The following is a 15507-nucleotide window of genomic DNA, read 5'->3' as shown; positions in this document are numbered from 1 at the left end:
GAATTAGGATGCCTAATTAATCTTGATTTTTTACTTATGCTCTGTGCATTTATGGATAGACAATGAAAGCTGTGGGCTTTGTTACTGGTTCCTTTGGAGGATTTTTTTTCTTTGTGTGAATTTCTAAAAATGTCTATTTCTATTTTTCTTCCTGTACTGTAACTCTGTTTTTTTTTTTAAAAGCCCATATATATGCTTTACATATATGCTGGTGGGTATACACACTTCCTTCTTCTTTGGTTCTGTTTAAATTACTTTTCACTAGATTTGCAAGACTCCATATAAATATAGTGTTAGGTGCTCAGTAATTTCCATATTTTATATGGATATTCAGAAATCCAGTTTTCATTCTTGAACACCACTTTCTTAACTATCTGTCCATTTCCCCAGTATACCAAAAACTAAAGCCCTTGCCTTCTATTTGCATTAAGAAAGAAAGAAATGAACAAACAAATGAAGTAAGGAACCACTCATGCCCCTTAGGCATGTAGTATTGCCCAAGATTTTGTAATCTTGAGAAATGCTTTCTAGGTGCTTCTGACAATACCATTTTTGCTTATGTGAATAAGCTAAGAAGTGGGGAGCAAGTGTGAAAAATGGCAGACTTTGGGAAAGTCACTATCAAATCTTGGATACATGTTGTAGGAAGGCAGCAAATCTTCCAATTGATATTGGGTTGACAGGTAACTCTGCTGAAAGGAGTTGCCCATCACCCCTATTTGTTCCATCTTCCTCAGACCCTTACTGGATGATCTTTCATTTGATAGTCTCTAGCCCACACCAGTCACCATTCCTTAAAGGAAAAGCAGCTGCTTCCTCTTAAGGTAGAGAGCTCCCTTTTCCCCAATGAGGTCCTAGAATTTAGCTTCATGGCATTTATATAGGACTTTGAGATTTGAAAATGACTTTTTTTGTTAAAACCCTCAACTTCTGTCTTACATTTGATACTAAGTATTAGTTCCAAAGCAGAAGAGTCATAAGGGTTAGGCATTTTGGATCAGGTGATTTGGCCAGGGTCACACAGCTAGGAAGTGTCTGGTGCCAAATTTAAACCCAGAATCTCCCCTCTCCAGGTCTGGCTCTCTAACCACTAAGCAACCTGGCTTTGCAAAAGACTTTTCAAATACTTTATTCATTGCCATTGTACAGATAAATAAACTGAGGCAAACAATGGTTAAGTGACTTCTCCAGGGTCTTACAGCTAATTAATGAATAAATCTGGATTTGAAGTGAGGTTTTTCTGACTGTATACAAATTTTTTAGGCACAGTCCCACCTAGGTGTTGCAATAAAAAAAATCTCAAGGAAGTCTTAAGTTTGTGCAAACCAGGGTTTCACATTGTGCCATATAGTCTTTTTTTTTTCTTATTTTGTTTAATCATGCAAAACACACTTCCATATTGGTCATTGTTGTAAGAGATACTCATACAAATCAAAGCCCTCAAATAAAACTGTAAAATACACTAATGTGAAAGATAGTGTGCTTTGATCCATAGCCATCTGACTCAACAGTTCTTTCTCTGGAGGTGGATACCATTCCCTTTCAGGATTGTCCCAGATAATTGCATTGCTGAGAGTAGCCAAGATTTCACAGTTGATCATTGTACAATATTGCGGTTACTGCATTCAATGTTCTCCCAGTTCTGCTTATTTCACTTTGCATCAGTTCATGCAGGTCATTTTCTGAAATCATCTTGCTTATCATTTCTTATAACAAAATAATATTCCATCACTAACATATATCACAATTTGTTCAGCCATACCCCAATTGATGGACATTTCCTCAATTTCCAATCCCTTGCCACCACAAAAAGAGCTGCTATAAATACTTTTGTTCAAGTAGGTCCTTTCCTCTTCTTTATTATCTCTTTGGGATACAGATCTAGTAGTGATATTACTGAATCAAAGAGTATGCAAGTTTTGTACTTTGGGCATAATTCTAAATTACCCTCCAGAGTGGTTGGATCAGTTCATAACTCCACCAACAATATATTAGTGTCCCAATTTTGCCACATCCCCTCTGGCATTTATCACTCTCCTTTACTGTCATATTGGCCAATCTGGTAGGTGGGAGGTGACACCTCAGCATTGTTTTAATTTGCATTTCTCTCATCAAGGATGACTTAGGACATTTTTTCATATGATTATTGATAGTTTTGATTTCCTCATCTCAAAATTGCCTAGTCATATCCTTAGACCATTTGTCAGTTGGGAAAGGTATGCCATACAGTCTTTAGAAATGTTTGCCAGATTTCTTCATTCCAAATATTCAGTGTATCTTTTCTCCTTTCTCCTCTGTGACTTTCTTTTGTTCTCTAACTTCCTGCCATCCCTATTTCTCCAGCTTCTTCATTTCCTTTATTTTTCACACCAAAGCCTTCCTTCTGCTTTATCTGTTTGACTTCAATTTCTATTATTTTTAAAGAAATAGTACTCCCTTTGGCGACCTGTAGAGGGGAGGGTATTTTACCCTGCCTTATAGGAGTGAAAGCAGCCTAAACTTTGAGTATAGATTGCAATAATTTGGCTGAGATAGAAACACAAACATGGCTCTCAATGCAGGTCACTGCAGATTTTTTCTGCTCACTATATTGACTAGAATCCATTGACATCTCCAGTCCTTAACTTTTTGCTAGGATCTGCTTTGGTGACCTACTGTGGCAAAGGTTCCTGGGGTCTTAAACTCTGATGTTCTAACACTCCTCACCTCATTAGAACTTTGTTAGCACTTTGACACCTACGTTTAACTTGTTTTTTTCACTTCCCCCCTAGTTGGAGACAACCTATACCAACTACCTTCTTCCCCCTCCTCCTTCCTTTCTGTCCTTTGACTTCTTGCATTTCAGACTTTCTCAACTTTCTACTTGATTCTTTTCTTTCTTCCTCTCTTCCTCTCTTCCTCTCTCTCTCTCTCTCTCTCTCTCTCTCTCTCTCTCTCTCTCTCTCTCTCTCTCTCTCTCTCTGTGTGTGTGTGTCTGTTATTATCCCCATTTGAAAAACTGAAGAATTGAGGCATACAGAGAAGTTAAGTGACTTTCCCAGGGTCACACAGCTAGGAAGTGTCTGACAACAGATTTGAACCCAGGACCTTCTATTTCTAGGCCTGACTTTCTATACACTGAGCTACCTAACTGCCCCAGCCTAGTCATCTCTTGTTTCTTCTTTTCCTACAAATTTCTCTTGTGGAAGCCAGTCTTTATTACTCTCTCACCTGGGGCTGGAATGGAGATAACTTTGGCATTCCAATCTGTTAGCAGAAAGGGAGATTTACCCGTTGGATCTAATTTGGGCATGTAAGGCATTGCAGTAGGATGTTAGCAAGAAAAAAATTCCTCGTTGACCCTAGAGGACTCTATGTGGAACCCACTCCATTAGGAGACATGGAAAGGGGCCTTTGTGGAAGTTAGCTCCATCTCATAGGACCCTCCCTCCCTGGGAGAGGAGTTGCCCAGGCAAGCCAGCAGAGGGGGGTGCTAGCCTTCCTTGGAAGCCCGACTTTAGCCAACAGGACTCTTGTCTGAACGGTAGAATCCCATCATCTCAAACCTGGAAGGTACTTCCAAGGTCATCGAAGGGCAAACACATTTGCTCAATAACATCCCTGACCACTTGTCATTCATATCATATATTAGAACTGGAAAGAGTCTCAGAAATCATATAATTTCTTTTTTTAACTTTTACTTTCTGTCTTATAAGTGAGACTGAAGAGCAGCAAGGGCTAGACAATTGGGGTTAAGACTCACCCAGGGTTACATAGCTAAGAAGTGTCTGAGGTCAGATTTGAACCCAGGACTTCCTGTCTCCAGGCCTTGTGCTCTATCCACTGTGCCACCTAACTTCTACCAAATCATGTAATTTCAAACTTCTCATTTTAGAGATGAGGAAACGGGAATCTAGAGATGGGAGCTGACATAACAATAATAATAGTTAGCATTTATCTAGCACATATATTTTCTCATTTGATCCTTTCAACAACCCTATGGAGAAAATGTCAATATCTGTTTTACAAAGGAGGAAACTAAGGCAGGCAGAGGTTAAGTGACTTGTCCAGGGTCACATAGCTATTGTGTCTGAGAAAGGACTCAAATTCAGATATGCAAGTCAAGAAGTACTCTAAGTACTGTACCATATAGTGGCTTCTAGACTTGGCTTGTAGTCACAAAGTGAGATAAGAGCAGGGACACAATTAAATGTCTGGCCAATGTTCTATCCATCATACCACCCTGCTTTCTTCCTTTCCTATCACCAAACCAATCTGATTCTTTTTCTTCCATCTATTTAAGAAATCTATTCTCCTCTACATCCTTAATTTAAACTTTCTCCATTTCTGAGGGCATATCAGGCATGACTCCCTCTGTGAATGATGGAGTATTTCCCTCTCTGTCCTCTACTTTTGTCTCCCCAAAGTTGATTCAAATTCTAAACTCCTTTCTTTTCCTTCAGAACTCCTAGGTCTGAAGGACTAGTATCCTAGGTCCCAGCTCACCTTTCCCTCACTACTTCTGACTCCATTCTCGGGCCAATTGGTGCTATGAGGTACATGTGATGAGTCTTGTGCCTGGAGTTGGGGATTAAGATCAGGTTGGACTGTCCAAGCAATGGGCACATCAGCAATGGGGCCACAAAGGGTTAATGACTGCTGGGGCTAAGTGACTCCAGATGTGCTGGACCAGCCTGTGGTTGATCGTGACCAGAACTCAGGCTATGGCTCTGCTTCCCTCAGCCACCCCCTCCTCTCTTGGGAGATACCCCTAGTCCCTGGTCTGGAAGGAAGCAGGGAAGGCTTTGCCCTCTGTGCCATTCCCCCTCTATGCACTCCAGCCCTAAATGAAATCATAAAGCACAGGGCCTAGAACTTCAGAACTGGAAGGGGATTCTGAATAGAGAAGGAGAATCTGATGGGACCTTAGAATGGACCCTTACAAACTGTCTCAGACCAACCCATTCATTTTGCAGACAGGGAACATGAAGCTCAGAGACTGGGGGTGAAAGGCTGCCCAACAACACTCTAAAGAATGATTCCCCATTTTCCCTTCTTTCCTGGGGACCCTCTTCCAGAGGGGCATAGCCAGGCATTGCCTGGGATCCCTCTGCCTGGCATATGATCCCTGCCAACCCTGATCACCAGGTTGCCAACCTGTGAGCCCACCTTCCTGTCAGCAGCAAAGCCCCCAGACCCCATTTGAGCCTGGCCTGGGGAGAAGAGAGGGGAGGGGAGTCACCACCCTGGGCAGAACGGGCTGGCCTCTCTTAATACAAATGACTCAGCTGCTGGCGTGGGCTGTGGAATTTCTAAACATCCCCTCATATCCTGAGAAAGAGGGAGAAGGCAGAGAGTGAAGGGAAAAGAGAAAGAAAAACAAGAAACTCAGGGGAAAAAGACCAAATTGAAAACAGACACACGCACACACACTCCCTCCCTCCCCTCACACTCCCTGCCTGCCTCCCTCCCTCCCTCTCACACACCCTCTCTCCCTCAGAGAGACCAATCAAAGGGACCTCTTAGGCCTTTCCCCCCAAGTTGTAGGAGACCGAGCTTTTTCTCTCACTCAGAGTTGTGTCCGCCTCTTGGTGCTGCTATCTCTGCCTCAGGCCTGGGAGCCCTGCTCCTAACTGCTGTCCATCTTCCTCACCCAGCAGGCCAAGAGACAAGGTTGAACCAGGAGAAAACTTTGTAAGCAGCGGGTGGACCAGGAGGGCTTGCCCCTTCCTTTGCTTCCTAACGCGCTCCTCGAACTCAGTCCTTAGAGGGACAAATCCTCAGAAAGACTACAAGCTAGACAGGCCCTCCTGAGCCTGGAGACTTCCATCAAGGATGCTCTAGGACTGCCCTTGTCCCTTCCACTGCTGGTCCTCTGGGCCAACTGGTCCCTGTGTGCCCCCAGCCACTCCTGCTGCCTGGAGCCCCTTCTGCTGGGGCCAAGGGAGGCGACTTTGGAGACAGACTGGGTGTTTGTGAGCAGGCACTGACCAAGGCAAAGCCAAGAGAAGACTGAGGCCATAAAGGTAGGTGCTGGGGTCCCCTAGGCTCCCTGCCCCCACCCCACCCCATTTCCAGGGCCCCTTGGCTATGTCTCAGCCACACTTTGGTCAAGTTAAAAATGGAAAATATTTTTAGCGAAACCAGATGGGAGAAGCCAAGAGCAGGCTTGGGAGATGTCAGTTTGCAAAAGAGTTGAATCTCCTCAGCCACCCCACACCCCACTGGCCCGTATGCAGTCATCCCCACCAGAAGGGCCCCGCTTTTCCCCCTCTTCTACCCTGTGCCCCGACTGCTAGCACCCCGCCCCCTTCTGCTCCAGCCCTCATTCACACAAAAACCACTGGGTTTTCTGGGCTCCATTCTCCTGGCTCAGTGTCTTAACAGCGGAGGGTCTGTTTGCCAGAGCCAGGGGGCGGGGCCTGGGGGTAGGGGTGGCTTGAGGGGCTAAAGAATGGGCAGAGTGGGGGGTTATTAAAGATGAGGGCAACTACGGGAGGGAAGATATTGAGGAGGAGAGCCTATGAAGAGAGGAAGGATGATGAGGGGAGACAGACCGTGAAGGGAGGGGACTTTGATCGAAGTTGGGCTGAAGGGACTGGAGCAGGCTGGACTTATGTGGATCAGACTGGAGATAGAGGAGGATTACAATGACTGATGGAGGTGGTCAGCCTGGGGAGCAGGTCTGGGGGGGGGGCGGTTAGGGAACCAGAATTGTCAAACGTTCAAGTGTGAGATGAGAGTATAAAATAGGAAAAGAGGCCCTAGAATCAGCACAGGACTGGGGACCAGGGTTGGAGAGGGGGGACCTTCAGCCTCAGTCTGGAGTCTGAACCGTTTTCCCAGAAAGGTTTTGGCTTCAGGCCAGTCCCTAGGGCCATCGAAGCCCCAGGGATTTAAACGGCTTTGCAAATTTTCCAGATTCCTAAGATGTCCTTCCAAACCCCCAGCTGATGGGAAACTGTCAGTTTGTTGTAGTTCTCCTTATGTTGTTGGGGGGTGGGGGGATGGGGAAGGAGCGGAGGGAACAGGAACCGAGTTTGGGCAGCCTATGAATGGAGCTGGGGCTCAGGGCTGAGTGGGGGGGGGTGTTGGGATAAAGAGGGGGAGGGGACAATAGGAGACCTCCTAAGGAAAGCATAGATCTCTCAGACATCTCTGCCTTTTGCTAAAGGAATGGACTAAACCGAGACAGGAAGACCCTAGTCTACCCAGCTACTCAGTCAATGATAATTTTTCATTGTTGCACAGTATAGTTGGTTGTACATTTAAGTTTGTACAAACAGGTCATCCCTTCATTCTATCCAGTCTTTAGAAATCTATCTCTAATTCATCTCTTCTTCACTCCCACAGTCACTATCCAGCCCAGGTCCTCATCCTCTTTTGACATAATGCATTATTAAAGGAATATTTTGTGGGTACTTGGAAAAGAAAGAAAACAGTGATTACTATGAGCCTGCATGGGTTCATAAAGAACAAGTCATGCCAGACTAAACTCATCCCCTTTGACAGGGTCATTCAGCAAGACATTTATTAAGGGTCTCTCACTTCTCTTGTGGAATGTGCTCTATTGGAGTGATTAAACAGAGCAGACGAGATAGTAGCACAGTTAGGGATGCTCAAAACTGGTCAAATAGCTCATCCCCACAGCAACTCTTCCAGATCTTCCCATTTCTCTTTAAGTCTTTATTAGCAGCATCAAGCCTGCATTAACCTGACCTCCTGATTTATGGAGATAGAAACCATCTAAAGTGAATTCTTTCAGGGCTTCCTCCATCCCCTAAAATTCAGCTTCAATATCACCCTGTCTCAGACTAAGCTAAGGATAGCTTTCTTCCTGGATTCTTGTTCCTCTCCCTACCCCACTCTTATCTCTTACTTCATCACTCACCCCTTTCCTCATGCATCTCCAGGAGCTCTTTCCATGTACCTCCAATTTTCCGCTGACTCCATGTAACTACTTCCTAATGTTTCTCTTCTCTTTTACTGCCAACTTTTTTTGGGGGGGAAAATTGTCATGTGCTGTAGATGCTTGATGATATGATAACACCTTCTATGGTCTTCTCTTGCCAATCAAGTTCAAAGTCCATATCTCAGCATCCAGGCTTCCATAATCAGATGTCACTCTACTTTTCCAGATTCATTTACTACTCTACCCATTCAATACTGGACTCTTTAGTCAAGCTAAGCTACTTGTCCTCTTCTGTAAGTGAGTACCTCAAACTGAGTCCATGCATTTACTACTGTTGCTTTCTATATCTGAATACCTTTCCTTTCTACCTATTGAATTTTAAGGTGCCCACATGGGGTAGCTTGATGGGGCAATAGACAAAAGTGTTGGATCTGGAGTCCGAAAGACCTGAGTTCAAATTTGGCCTCAGACATTTACTGTGTGACCTTGACTCAGTCATTTAACTTGTTTGTCTCGACTGTAAAATGATCACAATAATAGCACCTATGTCCCAGAATTAATGTGAAGATACTGGCTTATCATTTCCTTCTCCAGTTCAATTTTACTGAGGAGGAAACTGAGGACAACTGGGCTAAATGACTTGCCCAAGGGTCACTCAGCTAAAGTGTCTGAGACCAAATTTTAACTTAGGAAAATGAGTTTTCTTGACTCCAGGCCTGACACTCTTATCCTCTGTGACACCTAACAATCCTGCCAGGCACTTCCTAAAAATTTGTTTCCTCCCTGTCTATACTTTAAAGCTCAATTAAGATATTCTATTCTCTAGGAAACCTTTTCTGATTCCCTCAGTCAATAACAATTTTTTTTCTTCATAAATGGTGACAACCTATTGCTTTCATCTGTTCTGTCCTTGTCAGATATGACATGGTAGAAAGGATTCTGTTAGTTAAAGAGCTAGGTTCCAGTCTCAGTTATTATTTGCTATAGGACCCCAGAAAAATAATTTTCATCTGTAAAATGAGGATAATAATACTTGCAATATGCAACTAAGGAGTCAGGAGAAAAATACTTTGTAAACCTTAAAACACTGTATGAATATTTTTAAATATTTTCATTATGTTGTATCTCCAAACTGTACAGTAAAGTCAATTACTTATTTTATTTATATTTCATTTAATCTTTTTTATCTCCCCAGCACCTCTAGCAAGGCTCTGTACATAGCTAAGTTAAGTGCTTAATAAATGTTTGTTATTGAGTTGGATTGAATAAACAGGAGCTCTTGCTCTCCTGGACTGACTCCCACAGGAAAAGGACATAAAGTCCAATGATAATGTACCGGAATGCACCAGAGGCTAGCCAGTCCCTCTGATTTCAATTCCTTTTTAAAGAGTTGTCTCCTCCAACAGCCTTGCCCTTCCCCGATGCTTTGCCCTCTGGTATGATGGGAGGCAGAGACAGTTTTAGGTCCATGAACCTCCCCTTCTCCCAATTTATGCATTCATCACTTCATTCTATTGAAAAGGCTTCTTGACAAGAATCACTTCTGTCTATTTCTCCCTGTCCTGGGAAGCCTTGCATCTCTCTTTCTAATATTCTGAAAATCTATCTTTGGGTGCCTTCTCTCCAAAAAGAAAGGGAGAAGAGAGCTACCAGGCTAGAGGGGATCTTTAGGGAAAGGAACAAGCATTTTTTATAGCATGTACCAGGCGCTATACAAATATGATCTCATCTGATTTTCTCAGCACCCCTGAGAATATTATTATTATCCCCATTTGAAAAACTGAAGAATTGAGGCATACAGAGAAGTTAAGCGACTTTCCCAGGGTCACACAGGTAGGAAGTTTTTAGATTCAGGTCTTCCTGACTCCAGATCTAATAATCAGTTCATTTTACCCCCAGCTGCCTTTTAAAATGGATTTAAAAATTTTTAAACATAATTTTAGATTACATTAAAATATAATTGATATTTTATTCTTGTGTAATCTATATTTCCCAGATATATTTCCCTCCTTCCCCTTCCAGTACCTAACCTTCAGAGTAAAGTTCAAACTTTTAAACATTCAACTCTTTTACCAGGTTTAGCTCAAATTATCCTCCACATCTTTAGTCAAAGTGGATAGTGCCTGGAGCAAGGGTTCTTAATCAGGGATCTGTGAACTTGTGTGTGTGTGTGTGTGTGTGTGTGTGTGTGTGTGTGTTTAAATATTTTGTTAACCCTACTTCAAAATAATTGGTTTCCTTTGTAAGCCTGGTATTTTATAAAGGTATTTTATACCATTAAAACCATTATTTTGATAAGGGGTCCATAGGCTTTACCAACATGCCAAAGGGATTTATGACACAAAAAAATGTTAAGAATTCCTGCCTTAGAATAAAGAAAAAGCAAGGGGGAAAAGAGTCTGGCAAAACTAATCAATCAAAACATCAGCTACCTTCTACATTATAAATAGCGTTCCATCACTATCACTACTGTGGTAGGCAGGTGACCACAACAGAGGTAGAGAAACTCAAGAAGCTTGGGCTTCACTATAGGAAGGGAAAATCCAGGGTAACTTCTCTTCTATTGGGGTAGTGCATGGCACCTTGGTGGGGTGCTTAGAACCTGGGAAAAATACTGCTAATTATAATGAGAAAAGCAGGTAGGCAGATAGTATGGGGCAATGTAAAGACTATAAGACAGACAATTGGGAAACATGCTTCTAATCCTCGCTTTTTCATTAATTTAGCATGTGATCATAGGCAAATCACTTTGCCTCTCAAGGCATCTCAACATGGCAACATGGTGTCATGAACAACATGCTAGGTTTAGAGTCAGGGGACTGAGTTCAAATTCTGACTCTGCCCCACAGTGAGAAAGCAAGAAATCATTAAGATGACAGAACAGCTGAGTGAAGCAATAAACAATGGGGATTTTGAGTCCTACATGTGAGTTCTATGAGTGCTCTTGGGAATCATGGGGGAGGGTAGGAGGGAAGGGGCCAAATGAAGTGGTAATGATTCAATACCAACATGGCAGAATACAGAGGTAAGTCAGTGTCAGAGTGAGGAAGACCTGAGTTCAAGTTTTATTTCTAGCCCATCCTGGCTGTGGGACCTTGGGCACATCACCTAACCTCTCTTGGCCTTGGGTTTCTCTTCTACAAATTGAGGATGTTAGGATTGATGACCTCTAAGGCAACCTTCCAGTTTTAAGTCTATGATCCTATCATCCCAACCAGTTCTGACAGTGTGCTCTCTTTTCATAGCCTTGTTGTCTGAGGGTCTCAAAAGAAGTCCTGTCTTCCCTCTGTCCCTCAGTCTTGCCCCCCTGTTTAGTTCTTGGTAGTTCTGTGATGCTGGTCTTGGCTCCCAAGACTGAGGTTTCCTGACCAAAACTGAATGGGGGGAATTTCCATAACCAAAAGTCCCAAACAACAACTGTCTCTGCTCAGAAAATGGACCCTTTAGGAATGTGTAAACAGTATACTCCTCTCCGCCCCCATCAGTTTACCAGGTTTCCTCCCTCTTAAAGAGTGCTGGATTTGCAGAAAGAAGGCCAAGTCTGAATTCAGGCTCTTACTTATCATCTGTGTGATTTTGGCTAAGTCCCTTTATCACTTTGGACCTCAGTTTCCTCTTCTGTAAAATGAGGGATTAGACCTCTAAGGTACTTAGATTCTATGAAGTCTTACCTTGGCAGCCTGTCTTCTATCCCATCTCCAGGCTCCCCTAACCCTTCTACTCTACCCTGCATTGACTGCCAGTCATAAGATCATGGAACTAGAGTTAGAAGGAAACTCAGAGACCATCTAGTCCAACCACTTCCCGGATAAAGGAACTAGAGGCCCCAGACACTTCCCAGCTGTGTGACCCTGAGCAAGTCACTTAACCCCCATTTCCTAGCCCTTACCACTCTTCTGCCTTGGAACCAATACACAGTATTGATTCCAAGATGGAAGGTAAGGGTTTAAAAAAAAAAGAAACTAGAGGCTCAAAGTATACAGGGATTTGTTGAAGGTCATAGAGGCAGCAGGAGTTGAATAAAGATCCTCTAACGTTTAAGGCTGTGCTCTTTCTACCATATGATGAAATCTATGAGTTTTCCTCCTAAAACACAGCTCTTTCTTTTTCCCTTGCTCAAGTATAACTCTCCATTAGGAGAAAGTTGTTATTCCTTAGCACAGCATGGCATCCAAGGGCTTCACATTCTGGTGTTTCATTGCTTTTTCCCACATTGATCTTCTCCCCACATTCCTAAATTCCATTGGCAGATCAGCCAATAAAGTTAGGCATTTTATGATCCCCTTCAAGTTGTATTTTGCCTTTTCTGTTTTGGAGTCTTAGCTCAGAACATCCTCTATGCCTACAATGTCTTTGCATCCCCATCCTTATCCCAGCTTGTTGAAATCCTTTTCAGTCATTTTTCAGTCATGTCCCAGCTCTTTGTGACCCTATTTGGTGTTTTCTTGGCATAGATACTGACATGTCATTCCCTTCCCCAGCTCACTGACATATGGGGAAACTGAGGCTAACAGGGTTAAGTGATTGCTCAGAGTCATCCAGCTAGTAAATGTCTAAGGCCAAATTTGAACTCATGAAGATGAGTCTTCCAGACTCCAGGCTCAGCATTCCATCCACTGTGCCCTCCAGCAGTCACTTAGCTGCTGTAGGATTTGAAATCCTCTTCAGCTTCAAATACCATCTAAAAAAAATCCTACCCAGATATATGTTGGTAAATGCTTTATAACTGGCTCTCTGGAAAGGGGGTATGCATTTTTAAAATGTTAATCTGCATTATTAACATTTCTCTCATTTTCTTGAGCCCAGACAATGAACAAAACAATAAATTAAGCCCTGATTTGTATCACATGCTACAAATTTCTGAATTGTAAATGCTCAGTAAAAACACTGAAAATATTTTTATTTTTATTTTATTTATTTATTTTTAAAACTCTTACCTTCGGTCTTGGAGTCAATATTGTGTATTGGCTCCAAGGCAGAAGAGTGGTAAGGGCTAGGCAATGGGGGTCAAGTGACTTGCCCAAGGTCACACAGCTGGGAAGTGTCTGAGGCCAAATTTGAACCTAGGACCTCCCATCTCTAGGCCTGGCTCTCAATCCACTGAGCTACGCAGCTGCCCCCAATATTTTTATTTTAAAAAACCCTTACTTTCAGTCTTAGAGTCACACTTTGTATTTGTTCCAAGGCAGAAGAGCAGTAAGCTGGGAAGTGTCTGAGGCCAAATTTGAATCCAGGACCTCCTGTCTCTGGGCCTGGCTCTCAATTCACTGAGCCACTTAGCTGCCACCCCTTACCCTGAAAATTTAACAGTCAATTCTGTGGATCTTGTTTGAGCTGGCTTTAATAGATACCTGGCCTTATCTGATTCCCCCAGCTGGAAGTAAGCTATCCCCTCCTCTTTGGTGACATAGATTTCTTTGTTTCTTTCTTTCCTTTCTTTGTTTCTTTTGTTTCTTTTCTTTGTTTCTTTCTTTGTTTCTTTTTTTGTTTCTTTGTTTCTTTTTTTGTTTTTGTTTCTTTGTTTCTTTGTTTCTTTGTTTCTTTGTTTCTTTCTTTGTTTCTTTGTTTCTTTCTTTCTTTCTTTCTTTCTTTCTTTCTTTCTTTCTTTCTTTCTTTCTTTCTTTCTTTCTTTCTTTCTTTCTTTCTTTCTTTCTTTCTTTCTTTCTTTCTCTGTCTCTGCCTCTCTCTCTGTCTGTCTCTTTCTGTGTGTTTGTCTTTCTCTGTGTCTCTTTCTCTCTGTCTCTGTCTTTCTCTGTCTTTCCCTCTCTCTGTCTTTTTGTCTCTCCCTGTCTGTCTCTCTGCCTCTGTCTCTCTGCCTCTCTCTCACACACACTCAGCCCTTGCTTATTTATTAAAATTACTTGTACAGAGTCTATCCACATTCCCACCTCTCCCTCCCACCCTACTCCTCACTAGACTGAGTTTCCTGAGAGCAGGGACTGCTTATTTCTCTTAGAAGTTTTCCCAGCACCTAGCATAGGGTTCCATCTATAGTAGATGCCTTGATGAATAATTTTGAATCAACTGAATGAATCAATTAAGCATAGAGAACCCAAAAGGTCCACAGTTGAGGTAGGAGTGGAGTGTTCCCTGGGAATAATGTGACTAAGAAGAGTGACAATCTTCCTCTTCATTCAGTCCTGCTGATGAACAACCCCATCCTCCCCTCAGCCCATTCCCCATTCCTCCCCCTTATTATTTTGTAGTAGGAAGGATTTGAGAGGATAATAAAAATGCTTACTCACTGGTACCAATGGGCTCAGAGGGAGATGGTGATTCACTGAGGGAATGGGAGGTCAGTAAAAGAATGAAGTCTCAATGAGGCAATTGGGTTTCAGTGAAGGAAAGGGAACACAGAATGGGGATTGGGACCATTCAGTGAGGGGATAAGGGTTCACTGAGAGAATGGGGCTCAATGAAGGAATGAGGGTTCGATAGAAGAATAGAGGTTCGGTAAGGGGATGAGGACTTATTGAAGAGAAGAGTAGGTCAGAGGATTGAAGATTACAGAAGAATATGGAGGATCAGTGAAGGGACTGGGAAACAATTATTCCTTGGTCTAGGTCATTAATACAGGGGCTATAGATGGGTAGGAAATGCTGCTGGCTATTTGGTATTTCCAGAATAGGTCCCATTTTCCTAGCCAGATACTACTTCTTGTCAATTTTTCCAAATTGTATAAGGAGGGATTGGGGTCCTCTCTCATCTTTTTCTTTGAATTATAACTGCTTCCAGATTTACAGTGTGTTCTAAGGACCCTTCTTGGTCTAAGAGACAATGTTCCATATTCCAGTGTCACTTCTAGGGCTGAGAGCAGCCAGATGGTATAGTGGATAAAGCATAGGGCTTGGAGTAAAGATCTGAGGTTCAACTACTGCCTCAGATATTTACTAGTTATGTGTGACCCTGGGCAAATCACCTAATCTTTCTCAGCCTCAATTTCCTTATTTGTAAGATGAAAGGACTGGACTCAGTGACTTTTGAGGACCTTTCTAGTTCTAAATATCTGATTATATATGTTACAAAGAACCTTTAAGCTCACTATGTTCCAGGCACCTGTCATGCTCTCTGACTAACCCATCTCTTTATTACTCCCAATTTGAATATAAGTAGGAGGTTTGATTGTTCTTTTTTTAATAGTCAGTTCAGGTATACCTTTCTGTAAATCTTTCCGTGTTATGGGTAGTAGATCAGACTGGCTGGGAGCAGAGAAAAGAGGTTTAAAATGTAGGTGATATAAAAAGAAAAGATTAATAAATAATCTAAAAGACGAGGTAAAACCCAGGTGTAATGGGAAGAGAGGAGCTGGAAAACAAATGGGAAAAATAGTGAGGGCCAGAACAACAATGAAGTAACTAGAAGGAAACTGGAAAACTGGGAAATTTCTAGCAATGAGTGGAATGGATTATGAGCATTAGAATTGTATGGCTCTGAAACACAGGAAAATCAGGGCAAGAACCTGAATTTTGACAGGGAATTAAAGAACCACAAACAGAAAAACTGCTGCCTCAATTATCAGGGCTACTAGCCTGAACCAAGAGGAGAAATCTGGAAAAGAAAGCTGACTTCTTTGAGAGCCTGGCGTCAAGGAAACTACGTGGGGAAGAAACTGGACA

At 42.6% G+C, this 15507-nt stretch overlaps 1 protein-coding gene across 1 annotated transcript in view; it reads left to right on the top strand.

The window, feature by feature from the left end:
• The first annotated feature begins 5436 nt into the window (after positions 1–5436).
• The window catches only part of PDGFRB (platelet derived growth factor receptor beta), a 73595-nt gene continuing 63524 nt past the window's right edge, over positions 5437–15507 (top strand). The window contains exon 1 of the mRNA XM_056811457.1: positions 5437–6005. The gene's annotated coding sequence lies outside the window, so the exon portion shown is untranslated. The remainder of the gene's footprint in view (positions 6006–15507) is intronic.

This window comes from Monodelphis domestica, chromosome 1 (genome assembly GCF_027887165.1).
Source record: "Monodelphis domestica isolate mMonDom1 chromosome 1, mMonDom1.pri, whole genome shotgun sequence".
NCBI classification, from domain to species: Eukaryota; Metazoa; Chordata; class Mammalia; order Didelphimorphia; family Didelphidae; genus Monodelphis; species Monodelphis domestica.
Note: the sequence above shows the minus strand (reverse complement) of the source record. Positions and strands in the feature narration are given on the sequence as shown.